Source organism: Cetorhinus maximus, chromosome 16 (genome assembly GCF_964194155.1).
Source record: "Cetorhinus maximus chromosome 16, sCetMax3.hap1.1, whole genome shotgun sequence".
In the NCBI taxonomy this organism is placed as follows: domain Eukaryota; kingdom Metazoa; phylum Chordata; class Chondrichthyes; order Lamniformes; family Cetorhinidae; genus Cetorhinus; species Cetorhinus maximus.
Genome location: NC_135894.1, coordinates 87038648 through 87058950, shown reverse-complemented (window position 1 = coordinate 87058950; position 20303 = coordinate 87038648). Strand labels below are relative to the sequence as shown.

Here is a 20303-nt window from a genome sequence, read left to right as displayed (position 1 = left end):
AAGTAATTAGATGAGATCAAAGCTTTTAAGAGCCTTGAGATTCCAAGATGAATTTAGAAACAACCAAAAGCGATGTACAAACTATTTGCAGTGAGCACAGTATCAGATGGCATTAGGTGACTGCAGTGGTTTATGTTGAATGAAAGGTGAAGGCAGACTAACCCTCAGTAACTAATGGTCATTGACCTTCAGGTTGAATGGCTGAATTTCTATCCACAGGCTATAATTACAACCTTTTGTTTTTGTTCCAGTTAAATTAAACTTTGAGAAGAAAAACAAGTAATATTGAAAAAATTCAGAGGCAATTTGGCACCAGAGGTCGGAATATATAACTAAAATAAAATGGGCCCACTAGTTGATCGTTTGGAATATGATGAAGCCATTAAAGAGGCAGTGACTGTTAATATTTGACATGTTGCACCCAACAACTGTTGGATGAACAGAAATATGTGTTTCAGAAACTGGGGCATTTAATGATCCAGGCCATTTTCAACAGTGAGGAGCAATTAATTATATATTTCTATCATTACAAATGTTCAATTGTACCTCATGACAAGATTTAAAAGTGTTAATATAATAAATTTACACCATACGTCATAAAAGATAAAAGACGTTTATGGAGAAAAATGCAGAATTTGTTCATATTTAAAAAACATAAAAGTGTAAATATATATACGTAATAATTTAATGTGTAGGACTGTCTGTTAATGTATATGTAAATGTAAGACGTATTATAATTATAAATATGCTGTAGGACTTGATTGGGAATTAGTTTTCCATAAACATGTTCTTAGCTGCAAAGCTCCACAAAGTTCAAATTTCTCGCTGATTCAATCAGTAGAAGCCTCCACTTGACTCACAGCTCACCAAAAAAACAGACATTAGGTAACACACTGCTACTTTCAGTGTTCCTTGGCACCATCCAGAGCTTTGAGTTGTTTTTCTGACCTTTACTGGCTGGCTGAATGTGGTAGGATGGTTACTTGTCAGCTATACTGTGTGCAGATGTGACTGTTTAGACCTAGATGTGCAGTGAAAGATTTACAGTGCTTGCAGTAACTAGCCAGTCTTCCAAAGGGGTGGGGACTAAAATGTTCCGAACCCTGTAACTACAAAGAAAATCAGCAATGGGTGCATTGTTTGTCAACAGAAATAAAGGAGAGGGGTAGAAACAGGAGGAAGAGAGGACAGAGTCTCTGGGGAAGTGATGAAGTAAAAGCTAGCCTGTAGGAGGAAGGAAACCAGGCAGTTAGAGGAAGAAAGGGGGAAAGGAAAGAACAGAGCAGCAGAAAGAGGAATAAATAGAGGAATAAAGCAAAATGGAACATGAGGATGCAAACAAAAGAGGACATAGAAAGGGAAACACTGGTAAACAATGAACAACCTTAAGGGGAAAAAGAGCATTAGGCAGGAAATAGACATTTAAATGAGCAGATACCACATGTTATTTCCTTCCCCTACAGGGAAGGATTGGGATATCAATATTATTAGGGGTATTTGGAGAATAACAGCTACTAAAGAAAGCTGCAAGTGCACTGCCCTTTGTTATTGCTGCAACTTTGCCAGTTCTAACATTTCACCAAATCCTTCAAATAATATTTAATATGGCAGCTGATGAGGAGGTTTGTACACCCAGCACCCACCCAAAGGGACCAGTCATGCCACATCAAGTTAGTTGGCAACCTTCCTCATGAAAAAGTGCCTACAGACTCTTTCTTTGGCAGAGGAACTTCTGCATCATTTTTGTGACAATAATGACCCTGTTTGATGTTTCTCGATAAACTGAGCCTACTGACACCCACTGTAACAGCTCACACCTGAAGGAGGAGGTGAGGGACCAAAGGATGGTGAAGCCTTTGGGCCTCTATCCCAGCAAGAATTAAGGCCTTCAGGAGGTGAGGGGTTGGGGGAGGGAGGCTTGAGGGAATGTAATTTGGCAAAGGAAGGTATCATAGGTGAAAAATAAAGGGGGTTAAATTTGATAGCACCCATTTCCAGGGTGGAAATGCTTGCCAGAAGACAAAGTTGCAATGGACCTTCTCAGGTCTTCTACCTTCACACCAACGAGCTGCAGGCACCAATAAAGTTCCTTAATGCAACTTGCCAATTGGAACCTCACAAATTTTAAGTAGCTTGTACCGTCCCCTGGAGGGCAGTGGGGCAAGGTGATTGGAAGGAGAGGGATGCCAGCAGCAGCCCACAGTATTAATGCAGCAACAGGAGGAGAACGCATTGAGGTAATTATATATTAAAAAACGTGCCTGAAGTTGTCTTCAATGGCCCTTTGCAGACCCCTTCAGGACTATTGGGCAGACTGCTCCAGACCCGGAAAGACTAGTTGGAGCTTGCATAGCACATGTTCTGACTGGCTATAATGGAATTAGGGAATAGCTCCTGAAAAGAGAACAGTGCCTTAATTTCAATTTTGAGATGAGAGCTATGATGATTTCAGGTGGTCACCTGGGCTGCCTAAAATAAGGCCCTGATTAATTTAGCAGTGGCCAATTAAGCACAAGCATAACCTTACTAAATTTAACAATACTGTACCTATTTACAACCATAAAATAGGCAATTTGATGCTGCATTTCTGCCTCAATGTTTCCAAGCACTTTCTTTTATTGAAAATCGTGTCCCTTTAAAAAAGAAAACTTCAAGCATTCCTATCTGATTTGTTTCCTCTTAGTCCAAGAGGCTGACACAGAAAGAAAGACTTGCATTTATATCATGCCTCTCACAACTTCAGGATGTTCCAAAGTGCTTCACATCCAATGAAGTACTCCTGAAGTGTAGACACTTCAATGTATTATAGGAAATGCAGCAGCCAATTTACTCACAGCAAGGTCCAACAAATAAGAAGGCGATAATGGCACAACAATCTGTTTTAGTCATATTGGGTGAGGGATAAATATCAGTCAGAACTCCCTTACACTTCTTCAAATAATGCCATGGGATCCTTTACAACCTGGGAGAATAGGCCAGGCTTCAATTTATTGTTTCAGCCAATGGAAGGCACCTCCATTAGTATAGCACTGAAGTGTCGGCCTAGATTTAGTCAAGTCTCTGGAATGGACCTTAAACCCATAACCTCTGGTTCAGAGGTGAGAGTGTTACCACTAAGACAAGCTGAACCTTTCAAAGAGCAAAGTCTTAGAATCGCACATCACAGGAGGCCATTCCATCCATCATGCCTGTGTTAGCCCTTTGAAAAATCTATCCAATTAGTCCTACTACCCTGTCCTTTCCCTAGGGCCCTGCAATTTCCCCTCTTCAATTATTTATCCCTTCCCCTTTTGTAGAATTTGCCTCCACCACCGTTTCAAACAGTGCATTCCAGATCATGGTAGCTGTGTGCAAATTAAAACCTCATCTCCCCTCTGGTTCTTGTTATCAATTATCTTTAATCTGTGTCTTCTGGTACTGACCCATTGGAAACAGTTTATTTGTACTTTCAAACGTCTCAAGACTCTGACTTAACTCCCAATTTTAGTTTGTTCACAGAATGGTGGAATACAGTACCGTCCTCAAAAACACCAGTAATAATCCTACAGTGCATGTAAAAAAATTGAGCTCCTTCACTTGCCATGAACCATGCCGGGCACAGTCCCTGAGCGCAACAGACCGCGGCACTAATTTATGCCTGTCCCCAGTGGGTGTCACACGCCCTTCCACTGTTCAGCTGACCCAAAACTGCCACCATCAGCAAAATCTGTGTCATTTCTCCCAGAAATGTTGACCGCGCCTCCTGAGTATCAACCACATCCTCTCCCCTGCCGCCCTGTCAGCATCGCAACGATAATAAAATAAATAGAATCATTGAGAGGGACTGTTAGTGAATGGGAGAAAGACCCAGCGTACAGAAAGCATAACAAACACTCCCAGCCTGTGTCAACCACATGTTAAATGGTTAGTACAAAGGTGATAATTTGATGCCAGCATTGTATTTATTTATTTGCTTTTACAGAGGGATGGCTTCTGTATTCTGGTTTCGCACATTTGTTTATTCTGATGAATTGTTGTTGAACTTTGCTTAAAGTAACGTTCCTGGCAAACACAGAGCACTGATTCATCAAACAGTGAAGTGAAGCCACATCCCATCAAATATAACCTGATCTGTCCCTGCAACGCACAGTCAGTATCGCCACTCGAAGTTTACTTTCGGCTCCGTGAAAACTTCGTGAGATGCAGTAACGGTGGAAAAACAATTCAAAAGGCAACTTTCACTTCAACGTAATGGAAGAGTTTATTTTGGGAGAGGAATGGAGGGTGAGCGGTTTAGTGGTTCGAGTCTGCGAAGGGGGGAAGAACTCTGTGTTATCCGCGTTGTTAACCTAGGGATAGCAAAGAGACAGGCGAACTCTGGCCAAATGGGAACAGAAGGTGTGTCACTTCTCGGCGCTACGCGCAACGAATTCCTGCAGACATCATTTAAGAATTCCTCACACAGAAATCTCCCCAGGCCCCACACTTTACTGTTTACCTAGAATTATGGGGAGGCGGTGTGTATTGTCACGGGACTGGTACTCCAGAGGCCCAGGGTGTCCCTGAGGACCGGGATTCCATGCTGAAATTTAAATTCAATAATAAAAAGTCTGGAATTAAAAACCCATCTTAAATGGCCACACAAGTGCCAGGCAACGACCATCTCCAACAAGAGAGTACCTAACCATTGCCCCTGGACATTCAATGGCATTACCATTGCTGAATCCCCCACTATCATCATCCTGGGGGTTACCATTGACCAGAAACTGAACTGGACTAGCCATACAAATACTCTGGCTACAAGAGCAGGTCAGAGGCTGGGAATCCTGCTGCGAATAACTCACCTCCTGACTCCCCAAAGCCTGTCCACCATCTACCGGGCACAAGTCTGGAGCATGATGGAATACTCTCCATTTGCCTGGATGAGTGCAGCTCCCACAACACTCAAGAAGCTTGACACCATCCAGGACAAAGCAGCCCACTTGATTGGCACCCCTTCCACAAACATTCACTCCCTCCACCACCGACACACAGTGGCAGCAGTGTGTACCATCTACAAGATGTACTGTAGGAATTCACCAAGGCTCCTTAGGCAGCACCTTCCAAACTCATGACTACTAGCACCTAGAAAGACAAGGGCAGCGGATAGATGGGAACACCACCACCTGGAAGTTCCCCTCCAAGTCACTCACCATCCTGACTTGGAAATATATTGACCTTCCTTCACTGGGTCCAAATCCTTGAACTCCCTCCCTAACAGCACTGTGGATGTACCTACACCACATGGACTGCAGCGGTTTAAGAAGGCAGCTCACCACCACCTTCTCAAGGGCAACTAGAGATGGGCAATAAAAACAAAAACCTGCAGATGCTGGAAATCCAAAACAAAAACAGAATTACCTGGCAAAACTCAGCTGGTCTGGCAGCATCGGTGGATGCTGCCAGACCTGCTGAGTTTTTCCAGGTAATTCTGTTTTTGTGATGGACAATAAATGCTGGCCCAGCCAGTGAAGCCCACATCCATGAATGAATTTTAAAAATGAACGATTAGGCGGGAGCAGAATTAACCCTACTTATGTTTGTTAAGATAAATTTTGAAATACCGAAGTAGAAGCGTCAAACTTATATATTGACGGTCACAACAGTAATGGAAAGCTGTATATTATAATCGGTGCTACGACGGGAACAAGTTAAAAGACTCTAGATGCAGTATTACGACATTTGAATATCAGTTCTTTTGCAATCTTTTTTAAAAATGAACTGACATCTGTCAATGAAAACCAGACAAGACTTGAATATTGAAAAGATTATCATCACCCTTATCATCAGTCCAGTGGATTCGCCAACACGGAGCCGGGACAGTGAGTGTCAAAAGGACTTCTGCTCACGTCACCGTTAAATAGCAATCACGTTTTATTCCTTTATGGGAATGTTTCATTTTAATGATGATATATTTAGATGTCATTCCCTGTGTTTTTTAACTTCTTCCCAAATCTGATCGTTGAAGGATTCTGTCTAAATTCTGTTTCATTAGTAAACCTATGTTTTCGTTGTTAATACTTTAAATCGACGCACGGTTCCAGTTCGCCCTGTCGACACGTTAAAACACGAAACCAAACGGTTTCATAGCGTCTGCGCACCAACATCACACACACACTGATTTCTAAACTGATTAATGTTGGGTGTTTTTCAGTAGCAGTAGAAGATAGTTCAAACGGCCTTCTGGAGTCTATTCGCTATGATTTCACCTGCGATTTGATATTCATTCTCTACACCTGTGTTTTAGTTGTCTGTTGTTTCCACCACGGGTTCACTCAGGGGTGACAGAGTAACGGTCACTGGCTGACATTAAATCGTTTGGTACCCTAAGTAACGATATTCAGTGAGCACACTAACTCATGTGTGCTGACCCAGATATAGAAGATGCTCTCCCAATATTGGGAGCAACATTAAAAGTGCAGAACAAATCAATACTAGGACACTTCAAAATTGGAGCAATGGTCAATGTCAGTGCAGCCTGAGGAGATCATTTTAATATTTCAGAAGGTCGAATCTTCCTGGCCCTTTTGACATTTCCCTGTCAACTGATGATGGAATTTCTCTTAAGTTTGACTTTTAAACATTTTAATACCAGTTCTTTTGCGTGTACTTTAATGAACTGGCATCTGATCATAGATAGGAGCAAATGCCTGCTGCTTGTTTTCCTTTCTTGGCCGATGCAGGGCGATCAATGTAAGGCAGTGTCGCTGGGCTGCACCGCCACAAAGCAGGTACCAGTCTGAAACAAAAACAGAATTACCTGGAAAAACTCAGCAGGTCTGGCAGTATCGGCGGAGAAGAAATCAGTTAACGTTTCGAGCCTTCATGGCCCTTCGGCAGAACTGAAGCATAGTTAGAAGAAGGGAGAAATATAAATTGGTTTAAGGTGGGTGGGGGGGGGGGGTGGGGGGAGAGACACATTGAGGGTGTGGTGATTGTGGAGATGAGCAGATAATCAAAAGATGTCACAGACAAAAGGGTCAAAGAGGTGTCGAAGGTGGTGACATTTGAGAAAAGTGCTAATTAAGAATGGAAGACAGGATATTCAAAGTACAGCTCTAGTGGGGGTGGGGTGGAAAGACTAACAAGGTTTTAGTTTAGATTTAAAAATAATGGAAATAGGTGGGGAAAGAAGAATCTATATAAATTATTGAAAAAAAAGGGGCGTGGGGAAGAAACGGGGTGGGGATGGGGGGAGGTGGAGTTTAAGATCTAAAGTTGTTGAATTCAATATTCAGCCCGGAAGGCTGTAAAGTGCCTAGTCGGAAGATGAGGTGCTGTTCCTCCAGTTTGCGTTGGGCTTCACTGGAACAATGCAGCAAGCCAAGGACAGACATGTGGGCAAGAGAACAGGGTGGAGTATTAAAATGGCAAGCGACAGGGAGGTTTGGGTCTTTCTTGCGGACAGACCGCAGGTGTTCCGCAAAACAGTCGCCCAGTTTGCGTTTGGTCTCTCCAATGTAGAGGAGACCGCATTGGGAGCAACGAATGCAGTAGACTAAGTTAGGGGAAATGCAAGTGAAATGCTGCTTCACTTGAAAGGAGTGTTTGGGCCCTTGGACAGTGAGGAGAGAGGAAGTGAAGGGGCAGGTGTTGCATCTTCTGCGTGGGCATGGGGAGGTGCCATAAGTGGGGGTTGAGGAGTAGGGGGTGATGGAGGAGTGGACCAGGGTGTCCCGGAGGGAACGATCCCTACGGAATGCCGTCAGGGGGGGTGAAGGGAAGATGTGTTTGGTGATGGCATCGTGCTGGAGTTGGCGGAAATGGCAGAGGATGATCCTTTGAATGCGGAGGCTGGTGGGGTGATAAGTGAGGACAAGGGGGACCCTATCATGTTTCTGGGAGGGAGGAGAAGGCGTGAGGGAGGATGCGCGGGATATGGGCCGGACATGGTTGAGGGCCCTGTCAACGACCGTGGATGGAAAACCTCGGTTAAGGAAGAAGGAGGACATGTCAGAGGAGCTGTTTTTGAAGGTAGCGTCATCAGAACAGATGCGACGGAGGCGAAGGAACTGAGAGAATGGAATGGAGTCTTTACAAGAAGCGGGGTGTGAGGAGCTGTAGTCGAGGTAGCTGTGGGAGTCGGTAGGCTTGTAATGGATATTGGTGGACAGTCTATCATCAGAAATTGAGACAGAGAGGTCAAGGAAGGGAAGAGAAGTGTCAGAGATGGACCGTGTGAAGATGATGGGTGGAGATTGGAAGCAAAATTAATAAATTTTTCCAGGTCCCGACAAGAGCATGAAGCAGCACCGAAGTAATCATCGATGTACCGGAGAAAGAGTTGTGGGAGGGGGCCGGAGTAGGACTGGAACAAGGAATGTTCCACATACCCCATAAAGAGACAGGCATAGCTGGGGCCCACGTGGGTACCCATAGCCACACCTTTTATTTGGAGGAAGTGAGAGGAGTTAAAGGAGAAATTGTTCAGTGTGAGAACAAGTTCAGCCAGACGGAGGAGAGTAGTGGTGGATGGGGATTGTTGGGGCCTCTGTTCAAGGAAGAAGCTAAGGGCCCTCAGACCATCCTGGTGGGGGATGGAGGTGTAGAGGGATTGGACATCCATGGTGAAGAGGAAGCGGTTGGGGCCAGGGAACTGGAAATTGTTGATGTGACGTAAGGTGTCAGAGGAATCACGGATGTAGGTGGGAAGGGACTGGACAAGGGGAGAGAGAAGGGAGTCAAGATAACGAGAAATGAGTTCCATGGGGCAGGAACAGGCTGACACGATCGGTCTGCCAGGACAGTTCTGTTTGTGGATTTTGGGTAGGAGGTAGAAGCGGGCCGTCCGAGGTTGGGCGACTATCAAGTTGGAAGCTGTGGGAGGAAGATCTTCAGAGGAGATGAGGTCAGTGACAGTCCTGGAAACAATGGCTTGATGTTCTGTGGTGGGGTCATGGTCCAGGGAGAGGTAGGAGGAAATGTCTGCGAGTTGACGCTCAGCCTCCGCGAGATAGAGGTCAATGCGCCAGACAACAACAGTACCACCCTTGTCAGCGGGTTTGATGACAATGTTGGGGTTGGACCTGAGAGAACGGAGTGCAGTGAGTTCAGAGAGAGACAGATTAGAATGGGTGAGAGGAGCAGAGAAATTGAGACGGCTAATGTCACGCCGACAGTTGTCAATGAAAAGATCAAGAGAAGGTAAGAATCCAGAGGGAGGGGTCCAAGTGGAGGGAGAATATTGGAGGTGGGTAAAAGGATCCGTTGAACGGGGAGAAACTGCTACCAGCCCCGCTCCAGCCTCCTCGGATGCCAGTTGTACGAGCACTGCGGTATTTTGTGACACTGTTTTGTGGTCTACTGTGAGGCTGATGATGACAGCAGACATTTGAACATTAGTCTCAGTAGTGAAGCTTGAGGCAATAGACACACTAACAGTAATGGAATTTTCTAAATACACAGTAACCACATTGAAAGCTTTAAAATCCTGGGACTATGTTATGGAAAAGAACAGCCACTTATTGGGAAATTAGGCAATAATGGGGAAAGACGTGCGTGTATCAGAAGGGTTCCTTCAATACAAACATTGTTTTCTCAGAAGATGAAGCTAAATACTGAAGTAATAAATCGCCGATTTTAAAATAAGCTGTTCACAGATGTTTCAAAGACATTCATTTTAAACAAGTATAATAATAGTTTTTTTTTTCCATTATAAAAGAGTTTAACATCCATTTTCTTCCTAATTTGTGTATCTGTGTTGAAGGTGCTCCGGCAAACAGCAACAACTGAGTAACTGGACACCTCTAAACGCCTCACACTTTGTATGTTGCCGAGTGAACTCCAGTCCTGTTCCTACAGAATTTAAACAAACCTAAATTGCTCGTTGAATTTCCCAGATGTCCAAGCAGCTTGTAACCTGGCCATTTATACCGAGGCTCAGGTTCGTAGTGAGATCTCAGTGGACAGGACAGTGCTACAAGTCTCAGCGCCTCGACGGCAGAGAATTAATTAGCGCTTTCGCTTCTGATGTCAATTCCAAGACATGTTGGTGTGTGTGTGTGTTTAGTGTTTTCTTTATTATTTCGTGTGGGCGTCGCTGACAAAGCCAGCATTTGTTGTCCATCCCTAACTGCCCTTGAAACTGAACATATCAGAGGGCAGTTAAGTGTCAACCACATTGCTGTGGGCCCGGAGTCACATGTAGGCCAGGCCAGGTAAGGACGTTGGTGAACCAAATGGTTTCATGGTCACCGTCACTAACTTTATAGTTACCACATGTATTAATTGAATTTAAATTCCACCAGCTGCTATGGTGAGATTTGAGCCCGTGTCCGGGGTCAAATTAGCCTGGGCCCCCCGCCTTACTAGTTTAGTGACATTAACATGGAGATTGAGAGGATAGGATTCAGCCCCTGGTGTGATCCCAATGCGGTGTCAGGCAAACCCTAGTTCTCCAGGTCTAAACTGCGCACTTGAAGCATGATCACAGCTTAACCAGCACATATAGCATGAAAATTCCAGAACAGGCAGGACAGGGTGAAAATTGAGGAAAGAAAAGAAAACGATTAAGTTCACACGAAAGAACAGCAACTCAAACTAAATAGTAACAAAATCGAACGATCCGATACTTTAACAGAACTGTTGTGGACAAACAAACAGATAAAGCTGGAGTACCCAACATGTCAGGCAGCAGCTACGGAGAGGGAAAAATATTAACTCTTTTTCCCACATATGATGTTTAACCTGCTATATTTTTCCAGCATTTTCGTCTTTTTTTTTAGTTTAGATTTCCAGCATTGGTAGTATTTTGGTCTTGTTCAGTAGGTACTGTGAGGGCCCCGCTTCCTAATAGAAATCGTTTGCTTTCTTTGACCAGACGGCAAGAGGGTGAGAGGGAACGGTTTGGCACACCGGATCTGACACCAGTTCATTGTCAATGGATGGCCACATGGGCTAGCGATTCTGCTTAGGACCAGATATCGAGGCAGGTGAATGTTGGGTCATATCTGATTGATGGAATATGTTAATACTGCAATGCGAATGTTCTCATTGGTTTCAGTTGCTAACATAAGGCTACCATTAGTCACACTGGCTGATGTCAGAGTATTTGTACAGATTTTTAGGAAAGTGCAACGAAATAATCTAAATCATGTGACTAGAATGTGGGGCGGGGTAGAATATCTTCATAAGGACGCTAGTGCATTCTGTTTATCTCCCCAATTAAGTAGCACGAATGTTAGACGTGAGCTGTCGGTTGACTGTGAAGCAGTTAACGGTGCTTTAATCTGTGAAAGTGCTGGGAGATGTCAGAGTCTCTGGTTGTTTACCAGGACGGTGCAATCTCACTGTGTTCATCAGATCGCACTTGTCACAGGTAGTAATGTAACAAGAATCAAGTTTGCTGCAATACTGCATGCTCAAAGGCAGCTCATATTTATTCATAACGCGGCGATTTAATTGAGGTTAAAGCGCTGTAGCGCCGGCTGTCAGAAATACATTTGCATGGTCATTGTTGGTGTGGGATCTACAAGGTGCAGTATTCCCATTTCTGCTGTGTAAACCGAATTGCACATTGTTAATTTCTGACAAATTAGATGGGATAATGAATTTTACAAAACAAAAAAGTGGTTATACAAAGTAGTTATTTGGGATAAATACGTTACGTAGAAGAAAAGCATAGCTCCCCAAAACTAAGTGGATAAATGCGCTGTTTAATGTAATACTTAGTCATGGAGATCAAGGTCCCAAAATCTGTGCATAGTTAGCTGTCCGCAGCTAACATAGCAACGGTACTTCCCCAGTGAACCTCTGTATCCTTGGACTAGCAAGAGGAAAATTAGCCAGGATTCCCACTCCTGCTCGTTATTGATTGGCACCTGCACACTGATGGGTGTGAGGCTCAGGGTTATGTACGAAAGTTACCAACGTTCATATAGCCTGAGCTACCAAAGGGCTGAAATTGTCTTTTGAACTGTATACCCCAGCAGGAGGCAAGGGTTGGTTTTAGGAGAGAAAATGAAGCAGGGAGCATATGTATCCATGTGTGAACACATTTTAGGGATTCAGATGACATTATAAATGCTGGTCTATCATCTGAATCTTCATAATATGTTGCTCCTTTGAACACATCCACTGCGACGTTTCATTCCGGATGAACAGGTCTGCCCTTGTGTCGCTCTTTGGTAGACTTAGGGCTGCAGTGCTGTTGCTAACTTGACGTGTCTTGATGAAGCCACCTCTCTAAATGAAGAAAAATCAAGTAATTGTACCTGGCTGTAACCCGCTCAGGCCATTATAGATCGAGTATAGCTACTGGTAAATTTCAAGCTCCTGATCAGTAATTGTCTTGTTAATTTTCTTTTGCTTTTGTAAGAAAGTAGGACACTCTGAAGTATGATGCCTGGTATGTTTGATGTCAGCTAAGATGGAAATGTCCTAGACACCAAGACCTTTATATGTACACTTACAAATCTCCCATGATTTTGCACATGATCAGTTTTTTTTTAAATGTGCCACAAAATACTGTAATGACAAATTGATACTGAGCATCTGGACCTTCTTCAACCAATGAAATTTAAGGACAGAGAAAGAAGCAAAGGAACAACAGAGGAAAAAATGGAATAAACTAGAGTCAAATCAGATATAAAAAGAGAAATAAAGAGAGGGAAAGCAAGGTTAGATTAGGAAAGATGTAGGAGTGGGATTAGAAAAGGGAGCAGGGAAAGTCAAAATATGAAACATTTTAAAACCTCTAGGAACAAGTTGCCACCTGCAGTACGTGCAACATCAATTGTTTTCTTTTTGAGTTTTCTGATGTTGAGCAGCATGTCAGGACCTTAAATCAATCCATTAACAGGATCCTTACACTGTGAAATAGCAGCTCTAACTTTCGACGGCGACATTTTTTTATTGGGTCATGGGATGTGGGCGTCGCTGGCTAGGCCAACATTTATTGCCCATTCCTAATTTCCCTTGAGAAGGTGGCGGTGAGTTTAATTCTTATTTACGGGCAGACCCAGTAATTTCTTGGAACCCATGGGAGTTTGACTGCAAGCTTCTATTTTTCTAGACTGACGAATCATCCAGCAATTTCTGGAGATTCGTAACTCTCAGATTATCTCTTCCTCACCACAAATTACTGGGCGGGGGTGGGGGGGTGGTGGTGGGGAGAGGGTTCCGTTGTAGCGATGATTGCCGTGAATTCACTCTTACTTTCCCAGCCAATTCAGTGCCAGATTTAAATATATATACATAAAGTAGTGCCATCCTATGGAGAAACTAAGTATAACAAATGATGTTATTATTACTATACGGTTACCCACTGATTTCAATCGATTAGTGGTATTGCCAACTCAGAGATTCCATTGATATAAAAGATATATAGATACGTACTGGCTTCTACTTGTTCCTCTATGATGTTGCCAACTCAGAGATTCCATTGATATAAAAGATATATAGATACGTACTGGCTTCTACTTGTTCCTTTATGTTTGATGGGAGGACTTTCTATTGGTGTTTGGGACCCTGATAATACTGAATCTGCAACTGTTGCTTATTAAAATCAATATAAACCTTCACATTATGCTTGGCATATTATGGCATTTGATTGTCCATCGCGCAAGATGCTGAACTGGAGCAGATGGAACCTACTGCAAAACAAATTGGGAGGTCTTCTCGTGCAACTCTGTGATTACTTTAGATGGGAATAATTCTGTTCTACTGAGTTGTAATGTCTACTGTGTCCTATCATCTACTATCAAGAATACCAGTAATGGGATGCAGTACAACTTCAGACTTTTTTTTTATCTGTGATTTTCAGAACTATTTTTATCTCCACCTTGCCTCTCAGCAATTTAACTCAAAATACTGTATTCATAAATTCTACTAACGTTCAACTGTAAAAAAATACATGTAAACAATGAAATGTTAAATAGAATATATTATAATGAATGGAGTTTTCTTTAGAGATTAATTAATCAGTGAATTAAAAGATTTTGATGAAGTGAAAAGCTATTCAAACAAAGTTGAAACAACTATAATATTGTCAGTGGGCAGGAATTTTAATACATTATTATGGTATTCTATACATAATTCCTTAATGTATTTATTTAAGTTACACTTTAATGGGGCAGACTGGTACTTGATGTGAGGCGCTGATGTAAGTCATGTGCATTATTGGGTTGCAAGTTATTGAGTTCTGGGTGGTTCTGGTACGTGTCAAGTAAGTATTTTACAGTCTATAATACATTTCTGAAGGCCACTGTTATAATATAAGGAACGCAGCAGCCAATTTGCACACAGCATGGTCTCACAAACAGCAATGTTCTTATGATCAGATAATCTGTTTTAGTGAAACAAAAATAAAAATACCTGGAAAAACTCAGCAGGTCTGGCAGCATCGGCAGAGAGGAACACAGTTAACGTTTCGAGTCCATATGACTCTTCAACAGAACTAAGGAAAAATAGAAGAGAGGTGAAATATAAGCTGGTTTAAGGCGGGGGGGTGGGGGGTGGGGTGGCAAATAGAGCTGGATAGAGGGCCAGTGATAGGTGGAGATAGCCAAAAGGTAATTCCTTAGATAATATCACCACCTTCAACACCTCTTTGTCCTTTTGTCTGTGACATCTTTTGGCTATCTCCACCTATCACTGGCCCTCTATCCAGCTCTACTTGTCCCACCCCCCCTTAAACCAGCTTATATTTCACCTCTCTTCTATTTTTACTTAGATCTGTTGAAGAGTCATACGGACTCGAAACGTTAATTGTGTTCCTCTCCGCAGATGCTGCCAGACCTGCTGAGCTTTTCCAGGTATTTTTATTTTAGTTTTGGATTTCCAGCATTCGCAGTTTTTTGCTTTTATCTGTTTTAGTGAAGTTGGTTGAGGGATAAGTATTGACCAAGACACAGAGTTGGGGAGGGGGGGGGGGGTGGGGGAAGGGGGTGCAAAAAAAAACAACTTTGTGTTGTCAGAAGTGGACTGTATTAGACTAAGAGAAGAATAGAACTGTACTTTTGTATGAGTCAATTGGATAATATACCATTTGCCAGTGGATACAATACATGTTGATGTAATTACTACCAGTGACATTTAAGTACTGTCTTGTCTCAAAAATTAGGAGTAATCTTTATAAGTAGTTTGTTTTAATATGTTTTTAATTCTTTACTTTATGTGATATTATTTTATAGTGCTGTAATTTGGATTGTTTTATATTCTACTTCACTCCCTGATATTTGTAATAACCTTTAACTTTTTATGGCATTTATGATTTTAAAAAACTTTATTATTGTGTCTTCTGTTGGTTCATTAAAGGACTATTAAAAATATTTCCAATTCCTCCCTTCCTCCTTTGATGCACTCATGCCAACTTAAGAGTTCTGGGTTGCTGACAGCCCTCAGCCTAACTTGACTGTTTAATGTATAACTTGGAATGGTGAAATTGTAGGCTATTTGACTGCATGAGTTTTCACAGCCTAGCTCAATCCTCACTGTGAGGACTGTTTAAAAACAAATAGTTGCTTTACTTCTTCAAATAGGAATCCTTACAAATATGTTTTATTAACCCCTATTATGTAGAGTGCTACATTGGCATGCTGCAACTCACCAGGTTATGGACTAGTGGGATTTGGATTTCCACCTGGCACTTCTAACACTTCTAACTAACATTGGACCACTTTGTATGCCTCTCAGCATCATGGCAGAGGCCTTGGAGTAAATGGACTATCTTCCCGCTCCATTGAGCATGGGTGTCACGCGGCACAGGGTGACAAATGAGGCAAAGACAAGAAAATACTATGTTTTCAACAAAACAATATTGTTTGGGAGGAAAATAGTATAACACGAATTGTCTCTCTAGAAATATTGGCAGACATTTTGAAAAACAATGCTGCAGGGATAAAGTATTAAACTCATAGCAACAGAAACATCCTAAATGCTGCTGCTTTCCAAATATTTAAGTTGTTTGGGTCTTTACATTGAATATTTGAGATTTAATATAAAGACCAAGGCAAACTAAGTATTTTTCAAGTAGAGTATCATACAAATGACAAAGGAGAAAAGAAAAACAGAAAATGCAGGACATACTTTCAGAAGTTCTGGTGAAAGGTGATGACCTGAAACATTAACTCTGTTTCTCTCTCCACAGATGCTGCCTGACCTGCTGAGTATTTCCAGCGTTTTCTGTTTTTATTTCAGGTTTCCAACATCTCCAGCATTTTGCTTTATGACAAAGAAAAAAGCTGGGCTTACTATTTCGTTTCATGCAAAATGTCATAAATACATTACAGCTACTGAAAAGGACCTCTTTGGCAGATTTGTGACAATAGTAGGAGGAAAGCACAGCCAAGATATTAGATAAACAATATCACACTGTCAGACACTCCTAACTTACAAAGCCACTGTGCTAGGGTGGGAAGTAAAACTACCCAAAGTTTTCACTCCCAATCACTGTTCAATGTCTCCTAATAGGAAGTGAGAGAGGCTGGGCATTGGATGGTGGATGGCTTGCCAATCTATACTGTCTGGTTCAGACATAGGGAATGAGCACTGAGCAGATACCAGTGAAAGATCATGCTTGTAGGGCCACATTCCAACAAGGAGTGAGCACTTTAACAGAAGAAGAAAGGAAACTGAAGGGACAAAGAAACACAGACTTAAAAAAGGAAATCATTAAGATGATATGTTATATGGATACACACTTCCAAATGATGATGGTGCATGAGATATTTCTATCATGGAGCCAAATCTGATGATGCTATTTGTCCTGATCACCAGGGCTCCTGTGAGTCACTGACTTTTGAATATTTATACTGCTTGGCCACATGAGTAAGTGCCTTCAATGGATCACATCTGGATATATTGGAGCACTGAGACATTGGGCCCCAGATTAATGAGTTATGGAGAAGCAATGGAACACAATGTGGGAAGACCAGAATCCAGTGAAATTATAGTTTACAGTATTCTAATATCATTTTAAGAATTATTATATGCATCTAGTTTCCAAACAGCATTATTTAATTAATACAACAATCACTCCTGTTCTCACTGACCTACATTGGCTCCCAGTCCACCAACGTCTCAAATTTAAAATACTCAACTTTGTATTTAATTCCCTCTGTGGCCTCATCCCTCCCTATCCCTGTAACCTTCTCCAGCCCCTACAACCTGAGTTTTTTGTCCCCACATTTGGTGGCAGTGCATTCAGTCATCTAAATCCTAAGCTCCAGTATTCCCTCCCTAAAACTTCCCTCTGCTGTCACCTCATTTAAACGCTGCTTCAAGCCTGTCTTCGTGACCAAGCTGTGGGTCCTAATGTCTCCTTTTTTGGATTAGTGTTTTCTTTATTTTATTATGCTCCTGCAGCTTGGGATGTTTCACTGCATTAGGGGTGCTATATAAATGCAGGTTGTTGTTACAGACTGTGGAAGAAGACAAAAGACCAGTTGGGGCTTCTCCCTCAGTGTACCTTTTCCACAGTCTGACGTTCTAATTCGTTTAATTTCCTGAGGAAATGATCAGAGATATAAGTAGCAAAACGCCCTCACCCCTAAAGTAATTGAATGAAAACTGCAGGATATCTGTTCAATGTACCAGTCTAGATAATCTAGCCCAGTCCAGTTGCTTTTAAAATTGATCCAAAGAATAATAGCAATAACCCATATCTAATACCTTCAAATCCATTCTTAACTAGATATTCATCCAGCCCCTCCAGAAAGAGACAGCCAACAATAAAGCAGCCACTCTCATTATAAATCTACTTCCATCTCTGTTATTCTGCTCATGAAGAATTGTGAAACGTTCCCTTAGCCCCATTTTACTCCATTCTTTTTCAATGCAGCCAGGACAGACTCATGCTGGACTCACCACACGTACACGAAAAATAAACCACGGCAGAGGGCGAAAAGACCCACATCGCCCATAGCTAATGATGATATAAAACTTAGCTTAACAAAGCGATGTGTGTTGAATTTGGGGGAAAAAAAAAACAGGTGAGAGGGGAATTCATATCTTACAACTGTTGCGTCAGGGGCTCCAAAAAAATCTGAACTGTGTTAAAAGTCCATGAAGCATAGCCCTTTTAAGCCGTTGGGGCATTCTTGCAACTGGTAGCAATCAGGCGAGCGGCTGCAATGGACAGGAAATCTAAAATTAGTTTTTACTACCTATAATAGAAGATTTACGGTATGGTTTAATTTGTCGTCTCCCAGCTAAAAGGCAGAACTGAAACAGCCGGTCCTGGACATGGGGTCCAGTCTTCTCATAGACTCACTATCAGACTCCCGCTACAGTGATCCCACACATCCTGACTAAACACACAACACCGGCATGTTTAGCTCCCCACCCCCACCAACCATCTTTTTTTTTTCCTTTTTTTTTACGGGTTCCTTCACTCCTTTTCCATCTTCGCTTTGTTCTTTTTACCTTTTTTTGGGAAAAAAAAAGTTTTAATCTAATATCAGACGTGGCCCATTAGTTGTTTTTTCTAACTCGCTTTTTCTTTCATGAAGGGGTTGAGTATGGAATTAATAAAGAGAAGGGTTTTTTGACATTATTCATTTGCTGGTGCTATCTTGAGGCGAGTAACGGTGCTGTTAAGCGTGATTAAAACCCGCAAAACAGATGATTCCAGCTCCACAAGTTGAGTAAATCATACAAGAAATGTTACTTTAATAAACGTTAATTGACTTTCATTTAATTCAACTCAATCAATTCTTTCCCTGAACTCTCTATGTTTACAGGGCTTTGAATATGAAATTAGTATTCTTTAAAAGGTCGAAATGTAATGCCACAAAATCTCACATTAAGGGACAGATTCTGAGGCACAGTGCTCCCTATTATCACTAAGCAGGACAAGCATCCACACAGGATAACTGGAGCTAACGGATTCGCTTTTTTTAGCTTTTTGAAATCCCAAGGAAATATGATCCCCAAACTAACCCAGAAATTACTTTTTAAACACGTGTCAGATTAGTTCAGGCAAGGGGCTGGGGAGGGTTTTTGTTCTGTAATCATCAGTCAGAGAGCGAAAGAAAGATAGTGTAAAATCAAAGTTGGGTCCTTAGTATGTTGGGTTAAACAGGGAGAGGGAGAGGGAGGGGTGGGGGGTGGGGAAGTGGGTGGATAGAGATAAATGGGAAGAAGATAACGGTAAAGGTGAGTGAGGGAATGAAAAGCCCGGAAAAGAGGCATTTTGAAGTAAAATTGGCATCAGGCATTTTGAAGGAAGAATCCTTGTACCAAGGAAAGGTGAGGGAGGTGGGGGTGGTGGGGGTGCAGGCGGGGGGGGAATGGGCAAACAGTGCCCAGGAAATCTCCTCGCCTTTAGCTTGAAGCCTCGATCGGCTCTGAAGTAAATATTTTCACATTGAGGCTTCAACACTTGCTCGGCAGAAAACCAAACATTTCAGAGGGGCAGAAGAAGCGGGGTTTGATCCAGCCCCTGACCCCCTGAAGCGCTTCTGAGTCCGTCCTGAGGGCAAAGTGACCCTCTGAATGTTAGCCCGTTATTCGGCTCCCACAATAAAACACAGGCACTTTTTGCCGTTGTTTCTGTTTCTATTTTTTTTGATTAAAAAAAACAAAAACTCTTTAAGACTCCAATCAGGATATCACGTCACGACAGTGCCGATACTTTCACTTATATGGACAAACAGAGGTAAACATCGAACATAGATACACAATCACTTTACGTCCCATTCGCTGTAAATCATAACATGACTGAGAGGGGAGGGGGGGAGAAACGTTTTTATATACAAGTTGTATAAAAAGTCAGCAGCTGCTGACCGTGCAGAGCCCCATTTTGCAGCTAATGCCCATTTATTTCCTATAGATGCAATTTAACATGAACCTAGGCGGCTCTGTGTGCTGACTTGTGTGGTGAACGGCGCGTACTTACAGAGTCTAGAGCCAGTCAAGCAGTCGGGTGGCGGAGGTGCTGGTTCTGCTGTGAGTGATGTGAATGGGAGACTCGGTGAATGGAATTCCTTGTTTCCCTGAAATCTCCAATCACGGATCAGTGAGAGTGCCCAGACTCCCCATACACTATGCAGCACAGCCAGACAAAAACGAGAGGGAGGGAGGGGAGAGAGAGTGAGTGAGAGAGAGAGAGAGAGAGAGAACGAGTTAAACAGGAAAGGAGGGAAGGAAGAGCGAGAGAGAGTGCGTTGGACAGGAAAAGAGAGGGAGAGTCGACAGAAAAAGAGGGAAGAGATAGAGAGAGAAAATGTTAGATAGATAAAGGGGGAAGAGAGAGAGAGAGAGAGCAAAATCTGAAAAGCAGAGGGTCAGGGAGGGAACCAAAAAAAAAATGATATGAGACAGATGAGTAGGAAAGGGGATGATGA

General features: G+C 42.4%; 1 protein-coding gene across 1 annotated transcript in view; it reads right to left on the bottom strand.

The window, feature by feature from the left end:
- erg (ETS transcription factor ERG) overlaps positions 1–19911 on the bottom strand; it is a 276979-nt gene extending 257068 nt beyond the window's left edge. Inside the window, exon 1 of the mRNA XM_078560286.1 lies at positions 19856–19911. The gene's annotated coding sequence lies outside the window, so the exon portion shown is untranslated. The remainder of the gene's footprint in view (positions 1–19855) is intronic.
- Between the last annotated feature and the right edge of the window lie 392 nt (positions 19912–20303).